The sequence below is a fragment of the Lithobates pipiens genome, unplaced genomic scaffold, assembly GCF_037356315.1.
Source record: "Lithobates pipiens isolate NorthernLeopardFrog02 unplaced genomic scaffold, aLitPip1_a1.2 Scaffold_10, whole genome shotgun sequence".
NCBI lineage: Eukaryota > Metazoa > Chordata > Amphibia > Anura > Ranidae > Lithobates > Lithobates pipiens.
This window is the reverse complement of record NW_027507686.1, coordinates 189,086,070-189,112,520: the sequence shown is the minus strand read 5'-3', so window position 1 is coordinate 189,112,520 and position 26,451 is coordinate 189,086,070. Positions and strand designations below refer to the sequence as shown.

The 26,451-nt window shown below is 40.6% G+C and overlaps 1 protein-coding gene across 7 annotated transcripts in view; it reads left to right on the top strand.

Annotated features, from left to right (window-relative positions):
- The window catches only part of SYT7 (synaptotagmin 7), a 564,911-nt gene that overhangs the window by 462,563 nt on the left and 75,897 nt on the right, over positions 1–26,451 (top strand). The gene's annotated exons all lie outside the window — the stretch shown is intronic.

The following is a 26,451-nucleotide window of genomic DNA, read 5'->3' as shown; positions in this document are numbered from 1 at the left end:
GAAACTGCATACATAAAAGAAAGAAGAAAACAAATAATGATAATGAGACATTGGACAGAGTTAACAAAATAGTCATACAAAAGTAACAGGGGAGCTAAAGCAATCAAGATAAGAGGATGGAGGCCAACAGAAACTTATAGCTATGTAATAAAGACCAAGAATATAAATAAGTACAGTTAGTAAATCATCATCCTTAATTTCTGTAAAGATTCCCACATGCTAGCTATTTAGTGTAGTGGGACAGCAAAACTGTGTAAACTGCTTAGAATGCCACAGATACCGAAATATTCTCTCCCTTTTCATATATATATATATATATATATATATATATATATATATATCAATGATAATAATAATCTGGTAATGATTAAGCACATTTCTGCCACTGCTGGTGTCCTCTGGTGTCATTGTGGATATTTTCATATTCCAATAATCTTTACTTGGAGCCCACATGAGGTGCAGCCATTACTTTTTTGACAATTTACCATAGAGGCGGCTCTCAGGTGTTCCAGTGGGCATATCAGTTACACCTGGAGCGGTGAGTTCTTTTCATTTGTAACAGAAATAATACCCTGGCAATTTAAGGTGATGCAAATGATAATGCCAAAATTGGTGCCAATATCAATGCACCCTAACCACTATGCACAGGCCCTGTCTATCCAGTGGCAAGTGGAAATAGCTGAACAAGTGTACCAGTGACGGGACCCATAAACTTGCGTTGGAGCCTTCCCCCTCAAGGTGAATGTATTTGTAGTCAAGAGAGAAGTGATTCAGTCCCGTTAGATAGAACTCTTCTGGTGGCAACAAATTTCTATAATAAACAGTTCAAATACAGCGGTGGTCAAAAGGCCACTCACACATGTGGATGAAAGGCGGATGTCCCTGAAGGCTTCTGCGATACAATAACTGAGCAGGGAGGTTTCCTCTATCCACCTCACTTATGTGGATTGCTGCAAGGGCTGATCAAATGATGGTTTTCCAGCATGGCTATTTGACAGATGCTGGTCATTAGATCAGCTTTTCCTGCTGAAGTGGCCGATTTTTGAACCGGGCTTAACTTTCCCACATCTACAAAAAAATAAAATATTAGAATTTACTGAACTGGCGCATTAAAATGTACTTATAGGGGGTCCAGAATTTCACCGGAACACAGAATGAACAGTATCTCATTACTTAGGGAATGTCATGCTGTTCATTCAATATGCATTGAAAAAAAAAAAGAACAAAAGAACATAATTGATTTGACAAGTCAAGTGCTACTTTTACCTGGATTGTTGTAACTAAAAATGTCCTATTTGATAAGAACAGAACAAACGAAGGAGAATATAAGGGAGGCATTTTGGGATCAATAGATAGTAATGGCAATGGAGCAATGGAAGACAATAATACAGACATAGATGAGATAAACTGTGGGGGGGGGAGAGAGAGAGAAAAAAAAAACTTAAAAACAATTTAGTTCAATCCATCTATTTCTCATTAAGGCTATTTCTAGAGCAATAATAGGTGGCTAGTGTTTCTGCTGCATTGATAAAAAGAGATTAAATATCTCTGGAATGTGAAATCCAAGCTACATTGTTTGAAGTGGTGCAAAACAAAAAAGATGAATTCATTTTAAAAGCAGTCTCACAGGCATGCATATTTCTCTGATCCTCATAACACTCTTTTTTTAGGGGTTAGCCTTTTGAGATCCACATACACATTTCTGAAAGAAAATTCAGACAAAAGGAAATGTCTGCGTGGCTCTTATGAGGCCATAGATTGCTGATATGTGGTTGAATTAGTACACTACATTGATCCTTTCTATGGATCCTAATTTTCCAAGAAAGTTATATCTAAGGTATAGCTAGAGTGATTTATGTTCTCTGTTGTTTGAGACTCCAGTAGGCTTATTCAAAAAGAATAGCAATTTTGGTAAAAATGACAATCCAAATGTGAAACAGAGCATTAAATCGTTTATTTTTTTTTTGTTTTTTGCACCAGGACCCAGGAGGTTTTAGCTATTTCTGCAGGTTGCCATTTTACATTAACACCTGTACTATATAATGATCTAATGCCCAGCTGTCCCTCTTATGGGACAGCTCTCTTTTGAAACGAAAAACCATTTTTATTCAACTTTCATTTGCCTCTGATTTCTGGTTTGACTATAGATTTTAATGAGAGTGTTATACTGCGCAAAACATTTTATCCAGTTTTTGAATCAGCCTTTCTTTATCATCCATTACCATTGAAAAACCCCTGAAATAATGAATGGGTCTCAGGAAATCACCTGCTAAAAATTACATCTGCAGCTCACGTTACATTAGTTTTATCAGTAAGTTGAAAATATAATTATAATGGAATGTTGCACACAGAAGGGATCATTTTTTTTAACACCCCCTCCACTAAACAACCTTCAGTAATAATCATGAAACGAAAGAAAGAATATTTTAAAGTAATAAAGTAAGTGCAGAGTGAAAATTGTATTGTCCCTTTACATTTATGCTTGATGAAAAATAAATGCACCCGTTTCATTTTTGGTCAATAAAGGACCCCTTTACCTTGGTGTCAGTGGAAAATTGCCCATCCTTGGTTACTGTGTTGACAGGCTTTCTTTTAGATCAAAACTTACTTCTCTCCCGATAAAAGTATATGAGAATGCACAAACAGCTTGATTCTGGTCAAATGCGGGTCAGAAGGAGGTCAACTGCAGATCAAATGCACCTGTCAATGAATTCTGAATGATCTCAGAAGTGTCTTAAACTGATGTCAGTAGCAAGCTACATTTGCCAGTTGACAGACACCCAAAGCCTGTTGACATAGGTCTTTACAATTAAAGCGGTTGTAAACCGTGAATGATGTAAAAAAAAAAAAACTTCAAGGCGATGGCATAATGTGCACATTATGAAATGCTCACCTTGGAATAAAGCCCCCCAGCGCCGTACTGTCACAGCTGAGAAGGCTGACATGTTCCCTGTCTTTATTCTGGGTTCGCCCTGTGCATGGGAGCCCTCGGTTTCCGGCACGAAGCTCTGAATTTCCGGCAACGTATGCCGTACATTCAGGGTGGTGCACGGTTTTAGGAGATGTTCATTTTACCTACAGGTAAGCCTTATTATAAGCTTAAGTGTAGGTAAAATTAACCAAGCAGGCTTTACTACTGCTTTAGGGCCAGTGGAGATGTGCCCTCATACCATGGGGGTGACCATAAATGTGCCTCCCTGGATTGAAACTCAGAAGATGTTTCTCCTTACATTGGTGGTCAGTAGGAATGGTGCCTCTTTAGAATGTTGGTCATTGGAATGAATGTGCTGTTACATTTGTGGTCGGTGGAAGGAATACACTTTTTTATTAGTGGTCAAGCCTTCTGCTAAGTGATTTTGGGACTGAAACTATACAAGTACCATCAGGTGGAAAATAAGCCCCCAACTACTTATGTCTCAAGGAATCCCAAGCAATCTCAGAAAGAACTCCATTTAAAAAAGACTGCTCATAATTTGTTTTATTTCCAAACATTAGGGAATAGTGTTGTGATTGAAAGTATAAGTGGGGCTACTGCTAATTTTTGTTTAAGAATTCTTCATGGTTTGCATAACTCAGAACAGGGCTAAGATCTGACTCTTGCCTACATTCTTTGTGCTAAAAATGTGTTCTTCATTACTTTATCAGTAAAGTAGGAGTTAACCAGCAATCTGAAATTGAAACACTAGACTTGTGAAGCTGACAATGGGGTTAAAATATGCTGACTACTTCCTTTAGATTGACACATTTTGCATTGCTAACAACTGTCATAAATAGTTATGGCAGGTAAAGTATGCTCTCCTCCAAGTTAAAGGGAATCTGACTTTACAATGATATAAAAAATTGCCGTAGGTATAAAGTGCACTTTACAGCAGCAGCCTACCGTACCCTCCTGTCAGGGACAAATGCTCAGCTGTTTTCACAGGCAAAGCGTTGGCAGTCTGTATCAGCGCTAAATTTTGCCTGCACTTTCCTGCCTCCTGCATATTCAGCCATGACGGGTTGGTTTGGGAGGTTTTTTTATCAAAGTAAAACCAAGCTCCTAAATGAGAGTCTAAACAGGTACTAAATCCAGTTACAGTACTAGGTGATGAACAAACCTTTTCTAAGTCTAATCTTCCTTCATTCTCTGACATGCCGCCCTCCTAGATACTGGAGCCCATAGTGAGAGTGTTTCAGCAACAGAGTGAATTTACTATTCGTCCCCCATGGCAAACAAACTTCCCCGACGTTTCCACCAGCACAGTTTCTATATTTACACTGTGCAGGTGCCAATCCATATGTCACTGCATAGGCATCATCAAGCTCTTAAGCATTGGGCTTTTCTTTCCAGCTACCCCAGGTAAGCAAACAACTTGCACCCAGCCAGTGGTGTACCGGGTGGGGGGATCAGTATGGTTCTGGTGCCTGGTATCTGCCTTGACACCAAGCCAACACTCATAATATCATTAATAAACAGTAGCAGAGGCAGGGCACCAGCCTGGGGGGAGATAAATGGCTGTCATTGGGCAGTGAGGTTGTCATTGCTGCTGAAAACACTGGACAAAGGAGACAAGGAGCTGCTCACATATGTTGCTTTTGTGTCTGTCAGCCATTTAGTGTTCCCTTGGGATCAGATCTGATCCTGGTTCTCCTGTCTGTCCTCTATGTGTTGTACAGCGGAAGACTGCAGATCCAGCAGTGTGAAAAGGGATTTATTATACTTCTTAACTTTACCTCTTAACTACAGTATGTTCTGAAGTGTCTCGATCTTATTTTATATATTAAACTGAAACACTTTGTGCAGTAGAAAATGCTTCTAATATATCTAATATTATTATAGTATATAATAATCCACTGTATAGGCTTGGTGTGTAGCCTGTGGGTTGAGGACCCAGCTGGAGTCCTCCGTTTTTGGGGTCCAGAGCTAATCAGACCTTTACTCTGTTTATGTCTGTTAAGTACAACACATAACTCCTGGCCTCTGCAGTCTTTGGGTTACATACACCTGACTCCTGCATTCTGTGTGTTACTCACTCCTGACCTCTGCAGTCTGTGCATTGCATATTCCTGACAGTGCACTGTGTGCATTACTTATTCTTGCCCCTTGCACTCTGTGTGTTAATCCTGACCTCTGCACAGCAATGACCTACACAAAGAGATTTGGTTTGTACTGTGTCATACTTCCCAATGTTAGAATATGAGAAAGAGGGCCACACTGGTAAGCATGACATGTAATTAAAATGTGAAAAAGTGGGCATGTCTTCATAGCACAAAATATTAGGTGTGGACCGCACAGGTGCATTGTTAAATAGACACTGAGCCTACTTTCCGTATACACTGAGCTCATATAAACTTGCATACACAAACTACTCTTTATTTACTGTGCAACAAGTGAGGGTCTTGGATGCCTGTAAACCTCAGGACAAGGATATATATTTTAAAACCAAACAACCAAACTCTTCCATTACATATTTTTTCTGCACTCAGAATATAGAAAAAGAAGTACCACTTTTTGAGCTTTTATTTGAAATGTTTTATAACAGAAAGGGAAAGGGAAACAGTTTTTTTTTTTTTTGTTAGTTTAGTCTGTTTTCTTTTATATACTAACAAAAAAGCTTCATCTATCCCAAGAATGGTAAAGATGTATTGTATAACCACATTATTGTCAGTCAAACTATCACAGCACTGAAAAGTGAAAGAAATGGCCTGAAAAGGAAGAGGGGGTGTAACATGCTGGTATTGAGGTGTTTAAAGAGATTCATGAAAATAGTTAAGAACTACTTACAAACCAACAAGTGTTGTATATAATGTACAAAATAGCTTAAAGTGCAGAAATTAAAACTGTATAGTATATTACACATTACACCAATTTTTACTTGACTAGCAGAAAGTCTAAATAATTCTGCAACTACTGCTACGGATATTTCCAGTCCAGAATGCTCATCATTACCTGTTTTTACATATATACTCCCTAGCTATTTAAAGCAGTGTCCAAATGTTCATTGCATCTGGTGAGAATGAAAAATATATAGCATTTGACTAATTTATGAGCTGTCTGAATGGCCTAAGTATGTTTTATTTACACCAAATTTGATGGCATGAAAGAAGCCGGCATAAATAAATGGCAGAATATGAAAAACATGCGAAAGCCACGAGCCAGCATTTTATTTAGTGACACATCTGTGCTCTAGAACATTTATTTATTCTGAAGTCATTTTTATATTGATTGACATTGACTCTGACTGTCAGAGCCAATAAATGACACAAATAGTTATGCGTGATGCTCCCATCTCAGGACACTTGTGCTCACCTTAATTGGTGCCTTGGGTCTGGAGAAGCTTATTCCCATAATTCTACAGCCTGTGTTTACATGTATTTGCTGCCCAGTACACTACCCATGTAGAAATGACAGGGAAGACTGTAAAGTGCCTAGGATTTTCCTCCTATCTCTCAACAAACAGGCTCAGTGGAGCAGTGAGGGAGCATTGAGGTGGAAGCCTTGAGTGTTATTACACGTGACAACTCCCTTCGGGGAGACCCAGTGGCCGGCAGTGAATGAAACATTACTACAAAAACACAGGAAAGTTAGAGGATCGATAGAAAAGAGAGCATCTTTATAACCACCGGGGATTTGTGGCTAAGTTGTTGTACTGACCATACAGCAGTAACAGGTGATACAGAGAGAATTATACCATTTACCATGTAACTAATCAAATAGGCTGAAAATAATTTTAAATATATAGTAAGTATTATTTCATGTGTGTCAGTAATTCTGGGGAAAACAATATACGGCAAAGTATATATGATGATGGGTGATAGTACCCTTTTTGTTTATGTATGTTAGCACAAAAGTATTGTGAGACAGCTAAGTTTCACTGTATTATTTTTGAGATTCTGACGTGCAGAAAAGCCATTCTCCAGAGATAAAACTGGAGGCGATAGACTTGCTGACATGGTTCTCTTAAGACCAAATGCTGTCAGTTGAAGATCACTTCACCTATAGCAGCCACTCTGTGTGTGTGTGGTGCAGTACTGGGGTACCCATGAATTTGGGCAACTTTCAGAATGTTGTATTCCCTTGTTGTCTAAGTGATATGACACTAATGCCCCCTACATGCGATCAGACTTTCCGACAACAAAACCGTGGATTTTTGTTCGAAGGATGTTGGCTCCAACTTGTCTTGCATACACACGGTCACACAAATGTTGGCCAAAAATTAGGAAACGTAGTGACGTACAAGACGTACGTGATATCTCCATTACGAATGCTAGTTATATCTCCGACTCGTACTTGATTCCGAGCATGTGTGAACTTTTGTCCGATGGACTTGTGTACACACAATCGGAAAATCCGACAACAATCATTTGTTGGCAGAAAATTTGAGAACCTGCTAGCTAACATTTGTTGGTGGAAAGTCCGACAACAAATGTTCGATGGAGCATAAACACGGTCAGACTTTCCGCCAACAAGCTCACATTCAACATTTGTTGTCAGAAAAACCAATGGTGTGTATGGGGAGATCATAGTTGTAGCCAGTAGATGAGCCACTGGTCAGGTCATAGGAGTCCCACCGGTTTGGGAGAAAATTAGCACAGAGAGGCCAAGGACAGGAATGTAGCAATGAAGAGCTATAGGGAACTAGTAGTTATCTAAGCATATGGATGGAGCCAGGAACATAGTAGACAGGATACAGAATTTGAGAAGGATGATGTTAATAAGGAACACTCTGAAGACAGGATGGACAAAAATAGCAGCAGAAATGTCATGGTTAGGTATCAGGCTCAGAGACCAGTAGCTATAGCAGTTGAGAGGCTCCCACAGATGAGCAGGATAAATATGCAAGCAGATCACCCTGGCAGATGATGGAGGCTCCTCTGAGGTGTGGAGTCTAAGCACTAACCAGCATTCACCAGAGCTCTGATGGTGGAACTGGGTTTTACTGCATGTTAGTACCAGGTCTCGGTCCTCAGGATCACCGCAGCAGGAGGTAAGCATGCCAGGGCCCAGTAGCAAATATAGCGGGTTGGGATCAAGCATACATGTAGTCAGTAAACAAGCCAAGCAGGTTGAGATCAAGCAAAAGCGTAGTTAAGGAACAAGCCAAAGGTCAGTAACGAGTGGTAGCATAGAGCTCCATCCTGTAAGAACATACTTAAAGCAGCAACCCCCTCTTCTAGTAAGAACCCACCTCCCCAGCAAAGAACTCCTCGCCACGAGAACTATCTTTCCTCCAGCAAAGTGCTTCTTCCACACATGAAAATGCCCCCAAGAGTCCAACTTACAGACCTCAGATGCAGCAAGGTGGTGAGGTGAGGAGGAGCCTAGTAGAGTCTCCCCCAGCTCTGAATTGCAGCTGTGGTGCCTGTGTCTGAGATCTGTGTGTGAACTGTGGGGAATCCAGAACACAGAAAAAAAATTGATTTTGCAGCTTCTGGATCAGGGCAATCCAGCAAGCGATGCAGAGCATGTGCCCCAGGTGCTGTAGAACCATCTGTTTTCTCAACAGCTTTGCCAGCCACATCTTATTTCTACAACCTAACCTCCTAACAATGAGAAACATAATGGAGGCACACTGAAATAAACCGGGTCTTAAACTAGCCACTAGTGAAATCATCATCCACTAGTGAAACACCTTTTGGACACTTGGAAGTCCTGTGTAATATCTGCTGTTATTTACAATGTAACACTACTCTGGGGCGAGATTGATTTTTTGATTAAAACAATTCCTAACACCAGATTGTTCTTACCAAAATAATTGTGGCCCCAAATCCAACACTGTGAAATGAGGATGATGACGATTCAAATGGTCATTACCAGCCAGTTTTGGTGCATGTGGAGAACTAAGTGCAATGACAAGCAAATTTCTCTGAAATTTGCGTGGGCTCATTGGACTAAAAGAAACTTGCAGTAAGTGTAATACATATTTAAATGACCTTTTCATTTTAGTTTAATGCACTGTTGGAATAAGGGATGGGCTATCCTTCTTCAAAATTATACAAGACAAATATTAATTTTAACAATTCTCTTTTAGTGCACATATGCTTGCTTCCAGACACCTTTCTGTTTACTGTTTTTAACTCATTAACTTTGAGATGCTCATGTTTACTGTGAACAGACATGTCTCATAGGAGTAACCTTAAACAGAAGTCTCACATTGTTTGGCTCAGCAATGGACATGATTGCATTGCTCTGCAAGATACAGGTGCTTCAGTACATTGCTTTAACATCAAGTTTGAGCACAGTATTTTGCCAAGTCATTAGCGCTCTGTGAAGAGGAAATTATTGTACTGCAGCTTTACGATATAAAGAATATAATGAAACTTCTCATACTGGGTTATAGATCTTGCGGAAGTCAGAGGGATTCTGCTTTCAAATACTGTATGTGAAGCTGAGCATTACCTAAATGGTGGTGATGTCAGGGCAATACTGTATCATTTCAGTAGTCCATACTTGTCCACTTATAGCTCATGTCATATTATGTATAGTCATGTATAGTCATGGAGCAGCACTTTTCTTTCCTTCACATCCCTGGTCTGCAGTTTCAATGTATAGTAGGCATATCAGAATTGTCAGGAAATACAGTAAATACAGTAAATTAACATAATTATAATCCAGTCAATGAAAATGAGCAGCCCAAGAGCCAGGGGATACTATCAAAGATTTTCATGAGAGAAATGGAGAAGCCACAGTCTTTTGAATGATTTAATTAAAATTGTTTAAAAGGGTAAATCCTTAGAATTTTTTATTTAGTTACATATATAGGCTGGTATACTGATTTATACGTAAGCTTCCGTTATTTCTTTGCTATTCCACAAGCAAGATCTCCCTACCATAATTCTCAGCACTACTCCTGTTCACTTTGGTGGGTTTTGGGTTTTCAAAACCAAACTTGGGTGTTCAATTAGAGCTCATGTAGAGAAGGATTCTTGTAAAATGAAGCTTTTTCCATTCACATTGCTTGAGTATATGTATTTGATTAGAAAACACAAGAAATGGCTGCCTATTACCTACCTTTACTGCAGTTAAAACACACCTCAATAGGACTTTTTTTTGTCCAAAGAAACGACACAAAAATCCAACAAGGAAAATTGAATCCCCTTGTGATTGTCACAGCTGGTGTGAAGACCCAGGAACAGTAGAGCAAAGATCTCATCCATAGAGTCCCAAGGAGATAAAATATGCAATTTGGGGATTTAACACTTAGCATCGACCACAAGAAAATAGAAGATACAATCATAATTCATGTGTTTTCATACTACACCTTGCATTCCCAACTCTGATTTAAACATCAGTAGTTTGACCACTCAATGAGTAACCTTCTGTTACATCCTCCCTCATATAGCTGTGCTAAGTCTATCCCTATATTACTCTTGACCATTTGTGTTTTTCCTGGGTGAGCTATGGCACAATATTGCTCTCGGTTACATTACTTTCTAGTAGAGTCAACCCATAAATCCAATTATTCACTCTGCTTCTTCTGGTCTATGAGTCATATTTCATTAATGTTTCATTGTTTCCCTGCTATATGCTCAAAAAAGGATAACATCCGCACTGAGACAAATGTTTAAATAACACCCAGAGTTACTTCATAAAATACACCATACTGTAAACCGCGAACATCCTCATTATTCATTAACCACTTTAGCCCCAGAAGGATTTACCTCCTTAAAGCAGAGTTCCACCCAAAAATGGAACTTCAGCTTTAAGTGCTGGGGACCCCCTGACATTTTTTTTGGGGGGGGAGCAGGTATCAAGTTTTTACAGGCACCCAGCTCCCACTTACTCCCCTGGCGCCGCGGTGCTGGAAGGAAGTTTACCTCTCCCCCTTCCCTTCCTGCAATCTTCTGGGACATGTCACAGGTCCCAGAAGATTGCCCGGCCATTCACAGCATGCAGCGCAGCTCGTGCCTGGCTGTGAAGTCACAGCTGGGCACCCACAGTTCGAATGCCGGCACCGTGAAGAGGAGGGAAGAGGAGCGAGGCTTTGTGTGCCTGCAACGCTGAACCATGGGACAGGTGAGTGTCTGATTAAAAGTCAGCAGCTACACTTTTTTTAGTTGCTGACTTTTAAATGGGTGGAGCTTGGCTTTAATGACCAGGCTCACTGGGACAACACAGAGATCGCTGTTCCTGATTACTAGGAACAGCCAATCTCAATGTTGTCCCCTGTCAGAACGGAGATCCACCTTGTTTACATATTTAGATACATAGGCAGATCCCCGTTCTGCTGCTCTCCCCCCCCCCCCCCCCCGGTATCTGTGCAGCATATATATGCATTTTGGATGGTCCGGAAGTGGTTAAACAGTATGTGGACCACAGTGTTAGCGTTCGGTGTATGTGCAGTGGGCGGTCCGGAAGTGGTTAAACAGTATGTGAACCACAGTATTAGAACTCATATGTTCTTTATAGGTTGTAATAAGATAAAAGTTTGCTACACATAGAATATGTGAAGCAACTTCTCAATCAATTGGCATTAGACTGCTTACAGTCAACTGCTAACAATTGATATCTGGGAGGTAGCTACAGTTACAGCACATTATTGTTTTAGCACTATGGTATTAAATATGCCCTTACCTATTTCTGTTCAAAAACATAAACATGCACTTAGATTTTATTGTTCCCAATTACCTTTCAGCAAAATTTGAAAAGGAACTGTGGCTAAAGTATTATATGTTGAATAGAGACCCAATAATTTCCAACATATGAACATATGCTACCTAAATGAAAGCTCAGTGCCATGTTCATGCTATAAAGCAGGTTGATAAATGTATCACTAGCCTTTTATTGCACACATACTGTCAGTCCTCTATCTGGTTGCACTGAAATTGATCAGTGGTATGTTCTACAGGAAATATCAGGATCTGAAAGATTATTACCATGCTCTATAGGTGGCTGATGGAGTTTTATGTTTTGCCTGCAGCTCAGTGCTATGCTATGTGTACATGCACATTAGGATGTTTAGAGGCATATTTTAAGCTCTGCATTTAAAGGCAGAAAAAATGCTGAATGCTCCTAAACTCCTCTACAAAAAAGCTCTATATGAGTGTTTTTTTTCTGTCAAGAGAACTGGCATCTTTTTAATTCCAGTGTGCATGGACCCTAATTTTACCTAGGCCCCTTACACATGGGGCAGGCTCTGTTGGAATCCATCTGCTCAGCAGGGAAGCTTGTTTATGCAGAGTAGGCACAGATACAGCCTGCTCTCTTCTATGGGGGGGGGGGGGGGGGTTAAAAAGGATTAAAAAAACAACGTACTGAACTATTTTTCAACATTGGACACCTTTATTAAAACTTTTATAATAGTAGCATTAGAATCTCTGATATATGTCTCTAATTATTATTTTATAAAGTATTATTTTGAATGCAATGTAACAGTGTTTTTCCATTATAATAAGCTGCATTAATATCTCAAGTAACATATTCAATAGTTACTTTATGGTTATGGTCTTTGGTTAATAGCAGAACAGCCATGCAAAAGACCCCATGTGAAAACAGTTTGTGCCCCCTTTGTAACACTAGTTTGATAAGTATGTGTACCCTCCTGCCATGGTGCCTCCTGGCCAGAGTTTATTTTGGGCGAGAACTCAAAGGCCTCCTACAGTGTCATCTATATACAAGCACCAATGCCCAGTATTGGAATCAATTCGTGTAACTTTGCTTGGACGTATGCTATTTCCAACTTGAGCTTTTTGTTGTTACATGAGATATAGTTGAGATATAGTTGATGTTTTAGAGGTTAGAATAGCTCTTTCTTCAGGCAACAGTGACATATACTTAAGAAACAATCATGTTTAAATAGTACATAGAGCCAATCGGCAGTGAGGACCTAATCCCATCTAACATACCTCAAACAAGGATAACTATGCTTTTATATACAGTATCTCACAAAAGTGAGTACATCCCTCACATTTTTGTAAATATTTTATTATATCTTTTAATGTGACAACACTGAAGAAATTACACCTTGCTATAATATAAAGTAGCGAGTGTACAGGTTGCATAACAGTGTAAATTTGTTGTCCCCTCAAAATAACTCAACACACAGCCATTAATGTCTAAACTGCTGGCAACAAAAGTGAGTACACCTCTAAGTGAAAATGTCCAAATTTGGCCCAAAGTGTCAATATTTTGTGTGGCCACCATTCTTTTTTCCAGCACTGCCTTAACCCTCTTGGGCATGGAGTTCACCAGAGCTTAACAGGTTGCCACTGGAGTCCTCTTTCACTCCTCCATGACAACATCACTGAGCTGGTGGATGTTAGAGACCTTGCGCTCCTCCACCTTCCATTTGAGGATGCCCCACAGATGCTCAATAGGGTTTAGGTCTGGAGACATGCTTGGCCAAGTCCATCACTTTACCCTCAGCTACTTTAGCAAGGCAGTGGTGTTCTTGGAGGTGTATTTGGGATCGTTATGTTGAAATTCTGCCCTGCGGCCCAGTCTCCAAAGGGAGGGGATCATGCTCTGCTTCAGTATGTTACAGTACATGTTGGCATTCATGGTTCCCTCAATGATCTGTAGCTCCCCAGTGCCAGCACTCAGGCAGCCCCAGACCATGACACTCCCACCACCATGCTTGTAGGCAAGACACACTTGTCTTTGTACTCCTCACCTGGTTGCTGTCACACACCCTTGACACCATCTCAACCAAATAAATGTATCTCATCAGACCACGGGACATGGTTCCGGTAATCCATGTCCTTAGTCTGCTTGTCTTCAGCAAACTGTTTGCGTGCTTTCTTGTGCATCATCTTTAGAAGAGGCTTCCTTCTGGGGTGACAGTCATTCAGACAAATTTTATGCAGTGTGTGGCGTATGGTCTGAGCACTGGTAGGCCTGACCCCACCCCTTCAACCTCTGCAGCAATGCTGGCAGCACTCATATGTCTATTTCCCAAAGACAACCTCTGGATATGATGCTGAGCATGTGCACTCAACTTCTTCTAGTCCACCATGGCAAGGCATGTTCTGAGTGGAACCTGTCCTGTTAAACTGCTATATGGTCTTGGTCACCGTGCTGCAGCTCAGTTTCAGGGTCTTGCCAATCTTTTTATAGCCTAGGCCATCTTTATGTAGCGCAGCAATTCTTTTTTTTTAGCTCCTTAGAGAGTTCTTTGCCATGCGGTGCCATGTTGATCTTCCAGTGACCAGTATGAGAGAGTGAGAGCGATAACACCAAATTTAGCACATCTGCTCCCCATTCACACCTGAGACTTGTCACATGGCACGGGGGGGGGGGGGGGCTAATTGTGCCAAATTTGGGATATACTCACTTTTGTTGCCAGAGGTTTAGACATTATTGGCTGTGTGTTGAGTTATTTTGAGGGAACAGCAAATTTACACTGTTATACAAGCTGTACACTCAGTACTTTATATTGCAGCAAAGTATCATTTCTTCAGAGTTGTAATATGAAAAGATATAATAAAATATTTACAAAAATGTGAGGGATGTACTCACTTTTCTGAGATACTGTATGTTATCAATTCTGAATTAAGTAATGTGTTATCTGTACTTCTTTTCTGGTGCTGGGAGGTCTTGTAAATATGAAGATGCCAGGGCCATTCATTGCATCATTATACTGTAATAAGTGCAAGGCACTATGGGGATGCCCTTAAGTGAGCAGGCCCTTGAAGCCAGGAAGGGGGTTGAATGACACTGAGTAGCAGTGCCTGCTTGGGGGTAGGTATTGCAACCAGGGCTGCGTCATTTTAATTACCTTTAAAAATAGGTATACTTGGCTTGTGTATACTGAATTCTGTATTTTAAAGTTAAATTTGGAACATCATATTTAAAAGTTGCAAAGAATAATGGTCTTTGTTTTCAACAGGAACAAATCAACCTGTATCTAATGCATAAGAAAAGCGTTTGATTGCTATGAGAAACACAAATACTTTCATACGTCAGTACAAATATTAAATAAGGAAAAACTAAATCTACTGTGCAAGTTATATTAAACAGGCAAGATACTAAAAAGGAGGAACACCATAAATACAACTTTTAATTAAGTAAAATGCAAACTTCATTTATGTTTAAATATGCATGAGAACGCATCTTTGCAATTCTGCCTACTGACTTAATATATCAGGAGCACAATAACATTGGCTACAGAAATATTCCAGCCTGCTGGGGAATGTATTCCAATCAAAAGGCCAAGGGCGTTGAAATCATTTGTGTAAAAAGCAGTTGTTAAGGCCAATATAACAATGTTTTCTCATTGTAGATGTATAACAAAAAAAATAAAAAATGTTCGTCGATGGGAGAGAATATGTTATTTGTGATGAACAGTTTAGCCACCTCTTTGTGATCGCTATAAAAGTATCTATTTAACTATCACCATTCTGCAGTTTTCTACCCAGTTTCCAAATTATAGTGTATGTCTGATATTGTCATTCCTAAAATGCGATCAGAGGACCGGTACCATTATCTCAAGCAATCACCCAGGCTAAAAATATTCACATTGATCTAAGAAATTAATTGAAATACTGTAAGCCAATACTGTATGGCGCTGGCTCATTGACAACCATAGGGAGGTTACCGGCCATGTATGAAGGGGGGCGTATATTATGTTTTCAAGGTCCCATTATATATATATATATATATATATTAGTTGAATATTGCATACTGCTTATGAATGTATGTTGCAAAATATAGTTTATACTTTATTTTATACTGTAGGGATTACATCACCTTTCAAGAAGCTTAGTTATATTAGGTTTGATAATAGCAATTAGAGATTGCTGAGTCAACTGCCAAATAAACATTGTACTACATAGAGACCCTTCATATAAAATTATGCTGCTCATCTGTCTTGTAATAGAGCACTTGGACTTCAAGTTTATGCAAACTCAAGAACAATAATTTTATATATTGCAGCTTACAAGTACTTAGATGGAATGGCTGCACTAGTTTTGTTTTTGCTGGATTTTTCTTCCCTTTATTTTTACCTGATGATCCTGTAACATGCATCCTCGCATACTGTACCATACTGTTGGAGAGCAACGTTGTTTTGGGCATATTTGCTTATCATTTAGGCGACAGAATATCCCCCCCCCCCCCATCTGCATAGCATAGGGAACAGTGATTCTATAGGCCATAGAAGAGAACGAGACATAACTGGTGACTAAGGATGAGCTGAACAACCCCCCCCCCCCCCCCTCCCCGGTTCAGTTCACACCAGAACAGGCAAAAAGTTCGGGCCAGACAATGAGAACACTGTTAAAGTGCTAATTTTAAAGGCATATATACAAGTGTTTGGAGACCCGGTCCTGCCCCAGGGGACATGTATCAATGCAAAAAGAAGTTTACAAAACTGCTTAAAGTGAAACAATAAAAATTAAATATTCCTTTAAATATTTCCTTTAGAAATGTCATTTTGCTGTGGTATTGTTCTAAACACGGGAAAAATTTTCTACTTAACAGACATATGTTAAGTAACACATTTTTCCCGTGTTTAGAACAATACCACAGCAAAATTACATTTCGAAAGGAAAAAAAGTAATTTAAAACTGCTCGCGGCTGTAATGTATTGTCGAGTCCCGGCAATATAGATAAAACTCATTGTAAAAAATGGCATGGGTCTCTCCCCCCTCCCCCCCAATCAATTACAAGGCCCCTTGGGTCTGGTATTCATTTTAAGGAGAACCCCGAACTGAAATGAAAAATAAATGTGTGGGGGCTCCCCAAAAATCCACACCAGGCCCTTCTGGTCTGGTATGGATATTAAGGGGAACAATGGGCCACATTTTTTAAAACAAATGGCACAGGAGCATTTACCTGATTTTGATGGGTACCCACTGTCACTTCTGGTCGGATCACCTAGGCGATTCCACTGGAAGTTCTCCCCCCTCCCTGCCTACAACCTTCTGGGACCTATGATAGGTCCCAGAAGACTGCAGGACCATTCACAATGCGCAGCTTATACATGTGCCTTGGCAGGCCGTCTGTGAAGCCACTTAAGTCACAGTCAGCTTTGCACGGTTAACATGCTGACGTTGGGTTCCCAAAGCACAAAACTGGTCCAGATGAGGAAGGCGTTGGATCCCTGGACAGGTAAGTGTCCTTTTATTATAAGTCAGCTACAGTATTTGTAGCTGCTGACTTTTACTTTTTTCAAACAGGGTGCAGAACCTCTTTAACCTCTGCAGTGTCCTATGTCCCTTAGTTTCCCTCTGCTCCAGCACTGCGACTTCTATAAGATACTTCAGCATTTGACACTGCCGAGTGTTTCCCCTGCCACACACTGTGGTTCCCTTTTTGGACTCCTATGTCACTGCTGAGACATGTTATGATGTAGGGATTGGAGAATGATACCATAGGGCAGGGCTGGTGAAGGCATTGGAGAAGACTCTCCTAAGGTGGACACCCATGCGGGCGTGCTCCCGAGTCCTGCATCTGTGTCTATTCCCACAGAATGCAGGACTCGGCCCTGCCCCCCAATGCAGCGCCGTTGATTTTGATTGACAGCAGTGAGAGCCAATGGCTGTGCTGCTGTCTATCCAATCAGGACACGAGACACTGGTGTGCTCGTTCCCAACCAGAGGATGTCAGCGTTCAGGTAAGTAAAGGGGGGGGGGGGCTGCAGCACTAGAGAAGGTTTTTCAAGGTTTCAGGCTTGAACAGAGAGAAGGTAGTTGGCATGGGCCACCAGGGAGGAACTTTGCTATTGCAGGAAACTTTTATTATGATTTTAAAAGACTGAAAGAGTTTCTTCAAGTCAATAATGTAAACAACATTGAGATGAGGTGAGGGGGTTGAATGTTTTTTCTGGGGGAGGCAAATCCCTTTAAATAAGCAGTTATGAGTAGTCATGCACAAGCACCGTTCTGATTGCCCTATACATGTAATAGCTTATATATGTAAGTATTGAATGATTCAGACCACTCTTATCCAGTCTTTGATACAATTTAGTACAAGTATTACCTAATAACAACGTGGTTTATTTGCTCTTGCTACATTTTAAAAAATAACTAATTTAATACAAAAGATAGATTCATTTTAAGTGTACAGATGCTTGTACAGTAAAACCTTGGTTTAAGAGTAACTTAGTTTGAAAGCGTTTTGCAAGAAAGCAACATTTTTTAGGAAATGTTGACTTGATATACAAGTAGCGTCATGTAACTGAGTATAAAAAAGAAGAGAGGCGCCTCTAAGTGTAGCAATATGGTTACATTTAATGAAGGTAGAACATTTAGCAACATATAACACTTAGAGGTGCCTCTCTTCTCTTTTATACTCTAGCTCCTGCTGGATTTTGCTTCTAACCCCCTTGTGGATCCCCTTCCATTTGAGGATTGGCATTTTATGGTTACACAACCTGGTCACATTGCTCTATTCTTCTATAAACTGAAGGACCTATGAATAAATGGTTGTGGAACAAAATCATTTGAGATTCCATTATTTCTTATGGGGAAATTCACTTTGATATACAAGTGCTTTGGATTACAAACATGTTTCTAGAACGAATTATACATGCAATCCAAGGTTTTACTGTATGACTTTTCTTTTCCAAGCAGCCATAATCTACTGTCTGGATAACAATCCGGCCATGTTAATTACAAAAGCGGTAACACTTGCTGCTGCCCCATGTATCAGTGCAAATAGATAGCAGCGGGGTGCTATGCAGGGGGTTTCTACCTTTTCCCTTCCTTGTGACTATAGAGAAGCCACATAAACAAAGAGGAATATTCCCACAGCGCAGCTCACAATATAAAAATAACATCTGCACAATTCAGACTCCAGATGGAAACAGAGAATAAAACAACTGCTTCCTAATGAGCTTGGCAGGTAAGGGATGTAAAGACGCAAGGGTTTGTTTGTGTACAGGGGAGAGGCATGAACACAATGGCAATAACAGACACTCCTGTCCTGGTAGAGGCAGTACAAAGCAGTTTGTGTACCCACTTAAATCTGCACAATGTTTCTCCTGAGGAACAATGTAGAAATACATTTTCGATGACATCTTGGGGAGGAGAAAGATGTGCTACTTAGATTGTATTTAGCGTTGTCACGTTCCTTTACCTTTACGAGTGAAACTTAAAGAGACGTGGAATTTGGTATGTTGTTTTATACGCCAATATCCCAAGTGAAAATATATTTAAAAATTGTTTATGTGTACCAGCTATACTGATGATAAATAAATATTTCAGAGCTGAATATATTCAAAAATAAAAAGGTTTAAGAGAGAGAATTGTCAGCACACCTTCGCTATGGCACTGCCAACTTTTAAAGTGATTGTAAGGGCTTGGTTTAAAAAAAAAAAAAACATACATATCATACTGATTGGCCCCAAACCTGCTCTTCTAGGGTCCCTCAGCAGCTCTCACGGCTCCTCCTCACATCAGATAACCCCCTGGAAGAAGCGTTCTCCCAGGGGTTACCTTGTGGGCGGGCTCCCGAGTCCAACATTCTGCGTCCATAGAGGCCGAATGCAGGACTCGGCCTGCCCCCCAGCACTCACATCATTGGACTTGATTGACAGCAGCGGGAGCCAATGGCTGTGCTGCTATCAATCTATCCAATCAAGAGCCAAGAACCCCTGGCAGAGACAGCGCATCCCCGTGGGTCAAGTTCTAGGGTTTAGGTAAGTAAAACGGGGGCTGGGAGGCCAGTCACTGCCAGGTGTTTTTTCACCTTAACCACTTAAGGACCGCCGCATGGCAATGTACGTCGGCACAATGGCACCGACAGGCACAAGCACGTACATGTACGTGCTTGCCTTCCAGTGGGTGGGGGGTCAGGAGCGATCCGGGATGAGGGGATGGCCGTTGGTTTCTAGCCATCCCCTCTCGATCGCTCCTGGCGAATGAGAAGCTTCCCCCCGCCTGTGTAGTGTAAACACAGGCAGGGAGGAAGTGATGTCATTCTCCTCGGGGCGGTCTTTTTGACAGGACTGCAAGGAGAACACAATAGTAAGTGCATCAACACTACACTGACACGTAGGTACACATAGGCACACAAATTACCCCCCGATCACCCCCCTGATCGCCCCCCTCCCAGTCACAGTGTCACTGATTGCAGTGATCACTTATTTACTGATCACTGCATTTAGTGTCAGTTGTGACAGTAAAAACTGTCAGGGCAGTTAGTGTTAGGTCCAAGGTAGCCCCCTACCCCCCCTAATAAAGGTTTAACCCCCTGATTGCCCCTAGAGTTAACCCTTTCACCAGCGATCACCGTATAAGTGTCACTGGTGACGCTGGATAGCTAGTTAGTTAATTAGTTATTTAGGTTCCCCGTCAGGTTTTTATATAGTGTCCGGGACCCCCATATATTACCTAATAAAGGTTTTAACCCTCTGATTGCCCCCAGGTAACCCTTTCACCCCCTTTGCCAGTGTCACTAAGCGATCGTTTTTCTGATCGCTGCATTAGTGTCACTGGTGCTGCTAGGTAGCTAGTTATTTTTTATGTTCACCCCCAGGTTTTTATAGTGTTAGGTACCCCCATATACTAACTAATAAAGATTTTAACCCCCTGATTGCCCCTAGAGTTAACCCTTTCACCAGCGATCACCGTATAAGTGTCACTGGTGACGCTGGTTAGCCAGTTAGTTATTTAGGTTCCCCGTCAGGTTTTTATATAGCGTCAGGGACCCCCATATACTACCTAATAAAGATTTTAACCCCCTGATTGCCCCTAGTTAACCCTTTCACCAGTGATCACCGTATAAGTGTTACGGGTGACTCTGGTTAGTTAGTTTGCTTTTTATAGCATCAGGGCACCCACCATGTATTACCCAATAAAGGTTTAACCCCCTGATCATCCAGCGGGTGATATCAATTAGGTTTTAGGGTCAGGGTATGCGTCGCCCCAGGCAGCGCTAGGTTAGTGCCAGTACCGCTAACACCCACGTGCAAAGCATACACCTCCCGTAGTGGTATAGTATCTGAACAGATCAATATCTGATCTGATCAGATCTATACTAGCGTCCCCAGCAGTTTAGGGTTCCAAAAAAACGCATTGTATGCGGGATCAGCCCAGATACCTGCTAGCACCTGCGTTTTGCCCCTTCGCCCAGCCCACACAAGTGCAGTATCGATCAATTACTGTCACTTACAAAACACTAAACACATAACTGCAGCATTTGCAGAGTCAGGCCTGATCCCTGCGATCGCTAACAGTTTTTTTTTTTGGTAGCGTTTTATATTTAAATCCTGAAGGCAGCGCTTGGTTTTCGGGGTCCTGTATGTGGCTAGGCTCCCAAAAAGTCCCCCACATGTGGTATCCCCGTACTCAGGAGAAGCAGCAGAATTTATTTTGGTATGTAATTTCACTTATGCCCATAGCATGTGTGAGCAATATATCATTTAGTGACAACTTTGTGCAAAAAAAAAATTGTAATATTCCTGCAACTTGTGGCAAAATATAAAATATTTCATGGACTCAACATGCCCCTCAGTAAATATCTTGGGGTGTCTACTTTCCAAAATGGGGTCATTTGGGGGGGGTTTGTGCTATTTTGGCATTTTATGGCCTTCGAAACTGTGATAGGTAGTGAGGAGTGAAATCAAAAATTTGCACCCTTAGAAATCCTGAAGGCAGTGATTGGTTTTCGGGGTGCCGTACGCGGCTAGGCTCCCAAAAAGTCCCACATTTGCGGTATCCCCGTACTCAGGAGAAGCAGCAGAATATATTTTGGGGTGCAATTACACATATTACTATGGCATGTGTGAGCAATATATCATTTAGTGACAACTTTTTGTAAACTTTTTTTTTTTGTGTCATTATTCAATCACTTGGGACAAAAAAAAAAAATATTCAATGGCCTCAACATGCCCCTCAGCAATTTCCTTGGGGTGTCTACTTTCCAAAATGGGGTCATTTGGGGGGGTTTGTACTGCCCTGCCATTTTAGCACCTCAAGAAATGAGATAGGCAGTCATAAATTAAAAGCTATGTAAATTCCAGAAAATGTACTCTAGTTTGTAGACGCTATAACTTTTGTGCAAACCAATAGATATACGCTTATTGACATTTTTTTATACTAAAGACATGTGGCTGAATACATTTTGGCTTGAATGTATGACTAAAATTTTGTTTATTCGATTTTTCTTATAACAAAAATTAGAAAAGATATATATATTTTTTTAAATTTTCAGTCTTATTCTTTTTATATCATAAAAAATAAAAATCGCAGAGGCAATCAAATACCATAAAAAGAAAGCTCTATTTGTGGGAAGAAAAGGACGCAAATTTCGTTTGGGTACAACATTGCATGACCGCGCAATTACCAGTTAAAGCAGTGCAGTGCGAAATTGTAAAAAGACCTCTAGTCCTTAGGATGACAATTGGTCCGGGGCTGAAGTGGTTAATGCATAGGATGCATTAAGGTGAAAAAACACGTAGGTTTACAACCCCTTTAAGCTCTGAGATTGGCTTTCTCATCTTGGGTACCTGTAATTGCTACAGATATTGATAAGGGTTTCTTGAGTAGTAATGGATAGATCTTTTTGTATAATTGTGCATGCATACTATAGTGTCATTTGGCAAAGTCAATGGTGTGGGACCAGTGGGCACTCCTTTCCACTGATCTCATTCATTTTTTTTTTATCTGTCTTTAACCACTTTGGCCCTGGAAGGATTTACCCCCTTAATGACCAGGCAATTTTTTGCGATACTGCACTGTGACGCTTTAACTGATAATTGCGCGGTCGTGCGACACTGTACCCAAACAAAGTTGATGTTTTTTTTTCCACACAAATAGAGCTTTCTTTTGGTGTTATTTGCTAATCTCTGTGTTTTTTATTTTTTGTGCTATAAACAACAAAAAAAGGACCATTTTGAAAAAAATAATATTTTTTACTTTCTGCTTTAATACATATCCAAAAAAAAATAATTTCTATAATAATATGTATTCTAATATAATAATATGTATGCTAAAAAAATGCACTCAATGTATAAATGACACTGGCAGGGAGGGGGTTAACACTAGGGGGCGATCAAGGGGTTAACCGAGTTCCCTGGGTGTGTTCTAACTGTGTGGGGGCTGGGCTCACTAGAACAACACAGAGATCATTGTTCCTGATCACTAGGAACAGCAGATCTCCATGTTATCCCCTGTCAGAATGGGGATCCGCCTTGTTTCATAGGCAGAGCCCTGTTCTGCCTCTCTGTACCGAGATTGCGTGCCCACACTATCACATGCACAGACCGACCTAAATGTATATCGGTTTGCGTAGCTGGGCCGTCTTGCCAAAGTATTTATGCGGAAGGCGGTCGGCAAGTGGTTAAAAGGGTAATTCTTCCCACTATCAATGTAAGGGAATACTTCACTGACCACCAATATAAGGAGCATCCTGCCCACAAATAATACCTTTCCATGAACCACTTATGGAAAGAATCAGTGCACTGATCATCAGTGTAAAGGTGTATTCTTCCTAATGACCATCAATGTTATGGTCTCTCCCACTCGCCATCAATGTAAGGGGACACGTTTGCATTGAACTCCAAAATAAGGAGTCATTCTTCAGTTAGCCTTAATGTAAAAGGACATTACACTGACTACCCATGACAGCATGCCTCCTCATGACTACCAACGTAAAGAAAGTTCTCCCACTAAGGGGCCCTTATTTCACTAATATTCAACGTAAGGTTCCACTTCTCCTATGACCATTAATATAAGGAGAAGTTTTTACACTAAACACCAATAAAATTGGGCATTTATCCACTGACTTTCAGTATCAACCAATGTAAGGATTTATACCACTCACCACTAATGTAAGGAGGCACTTTTACACTGAACACAAAAGTAGGGGGCCTATCTTCTCAACGACTCATAATGTAAGGGACAGTATTCTTCCCAATGACAACCAAAATAAGGAATATTCTGCTCACTATCAATTAATTTAAGGGCAATTTTTTTTCTGGCAATCTAATGGGGCAGACCATTGGGAGAGAGGAGCCATTTAGTTGTGCTGTAGTGTTCATGTGCTGACAAGGAACATGCTGCTAGGAGGGGAGGGTGGAGTTCAGTTTGCCGCTTCTCCTTCACTGTACAGTCACAGGCTGGAAGACCTGTAAGGCCCCATTCACACCTGAGCATAGCATTTTCAGGCAGGTCGCACATTTTTACCACGATTTTGCTGCGTTTTTACCATGCTTTTGCCGCGAGTGTCACGATCAGGGGTCAGGCTCGAAGACCAATGGCTATAGCAGTTGCAGGACTACCACTAACCAGCAGGATAGGAACACAGGCAGTCCCCCTGGCAGATGACACAGGCTCACCCGAGGTGGGGAGTCTAAGTACTAACCGGTTTTCACCAGAGCTCCAGATGATGGAGATGGATTTAGCTGCGTGTTAGTACCAGGTCGCGGTCCTCAGGATTGCCCCACCAGGAGGTGAGCAAGCCGGGGTTCAGTAGCAGATGAGCAGGTAAGGATCAAACAGAAGTGTGGTCAGTAAGCAAGCCAAAAGGTCGGTAACGAGTTGTTGCAGGTTGGGATCAGGCAGAAGCGTAGTCGTGGAACAAGCCAAGGGTAAATAACGAGCAGTAGAAAATATAAACGGCAGCAGGGAAGACAGGAGCGAGATACAGGCTGGAGATAGCACAATATTCTGGCAAGGAGGAAGTGCAGAGACATGGCTTATATCAGGAAGTTCATGGGAGGAGCAAAGAGGCTCAGCTGAAATTAAGGTACAAGGCAGGGTTGTCTAAAGGATCTGACAAGGCACTGTCCAGCATCTCAGATAGCTCAGAGAGAAGATGCACTGCCAGACACAGCTGAAATCCTGGGTTCAAGTCCAGGTCCTGACAGCGAGTTTGTACAGGCCAATAGGTCACCAATGTAAAAAAAAAAGCAGAAAAAAGGCAAATCTGCCTAAAAAAAAAGTTCCATAACTTGTTTGAGCTTCAGGCATTTTGGAGTAGAGATGTGAACCATCTCTATAGAGAATAATTGATTTGTTTCCCCTCCAGCATTTTGTAGCTTCAGGCTTCAAGCTACAAAACGCTCAGGTGTGAATGGGGTCTTAGTGCTACAAAATTACAGCAGAGAAATAAATGAGTCTTCTGCCAGGCAGGATTGTGCTGTGTGGTAGAGCTGTGCATAACTCAAAATTGTATGGGCTTGAATGCAAATACGTTTTAAGCTAAAACAACTCCCTTATATGCTTTCAATCTGTGTTTTTAAATATTTGCCTGGAATTCAGCTCCAAGGATGGCTTAGTTTATATGCATATGTTGAACATATTTTTATTGTGATTTGCTGCCTTTCATATGCATTTGTTTACATGCATTGATGCACTTGAACAAGCGTTTTCATGCATGAGCATGCACAAGCTTTACTTCTGTTCTGTCTGTAATCCTATAATTTGCTTGTTTTGTTCTATTGGGTTGTATGCCAATGTACAGTATGGCAAAACAAACTGTGTTCATTTATATTCTGGGATTTGATGATGTCAGCAATCCACAACAGCCAAATTTTACCATTTATTAACACATTTAGAACTTTGATATGCTGTATGATTTCTAATTAGTTATTGAGTGGGTTCTAAGGCATACATCTAATGTTAAAAAAAAAAGATCAAAAGACAGCCTTTTATATTTCACCTTTCCCAGCGGTCTAGTTTTAAGCTTACAATGGTTGTAAAGTCACTAATTACAAATCTTGGATACTGCACAGTATTTGTGTTTTCTGTGTATTGGTGCTTTAACCACTTAAGGACCAGGCCTCTTTTTCGGACTTGGTGTTTCCATGTTTAAAACTGTTTTTTTTGCTAGAAAATTACTTAGAACCCCCAAACATTTTATATTGTTTTTTTTCTAACACCCTAGAGAATAAAATGGCGGTCATTGAAATACTTTTTTTCACACCGTATTTGCGCAGCGGTCTTAGAAGCGCACTTTTTTTGGAAAAAATTAACTTTTTTGAATAAAAAAATAAGACAACAGTAAAATTAGCCCAATTTTTTTTTATACTGTGAAAGATAATGGTATGCCGAGTAAATTGATACCCAACATGTCACGCTTCAAAATTGCGCCCGCTCGTGGAATGGCGTCAAACTTTTAGCCTCAAAAATCTCCATAAGCGACATTTAAAAAATTCTACAGGTTGCATTTTTTGCGTTACAGAGGAGGTCTAGGGCTAGAATTATTGCTCTCGCTCTACCGATCGCGGCGATACCTCACATATGTGGTTTGACCACCGTTTTCATATGCGGGCGCTACTCATGTATGCGCTTGCTTCTGTGCGCAAGCTCGTCGTAACGGGGTGTTTTTAATTTTTTTTTTTTTTTTCTTATTTATTTTAATTTATTTTATTTATTTTTACACTTTTTAAAAAAAATAAATAAAATGGATCACTTTTATTCCTATTACAAGGAATGTAAACATCCCTTGTAATAGAAAAAAGCATGACAGGTCCTCTTAAATATGAGATCTGGGGTCAAAAGGTCCTCAGATATCATATTTGGGCTAAAATGCAAAAAAAAAAAAAAAAAAAAAAAAAAAGAAAATCTGACATTTAAAAAAAATAT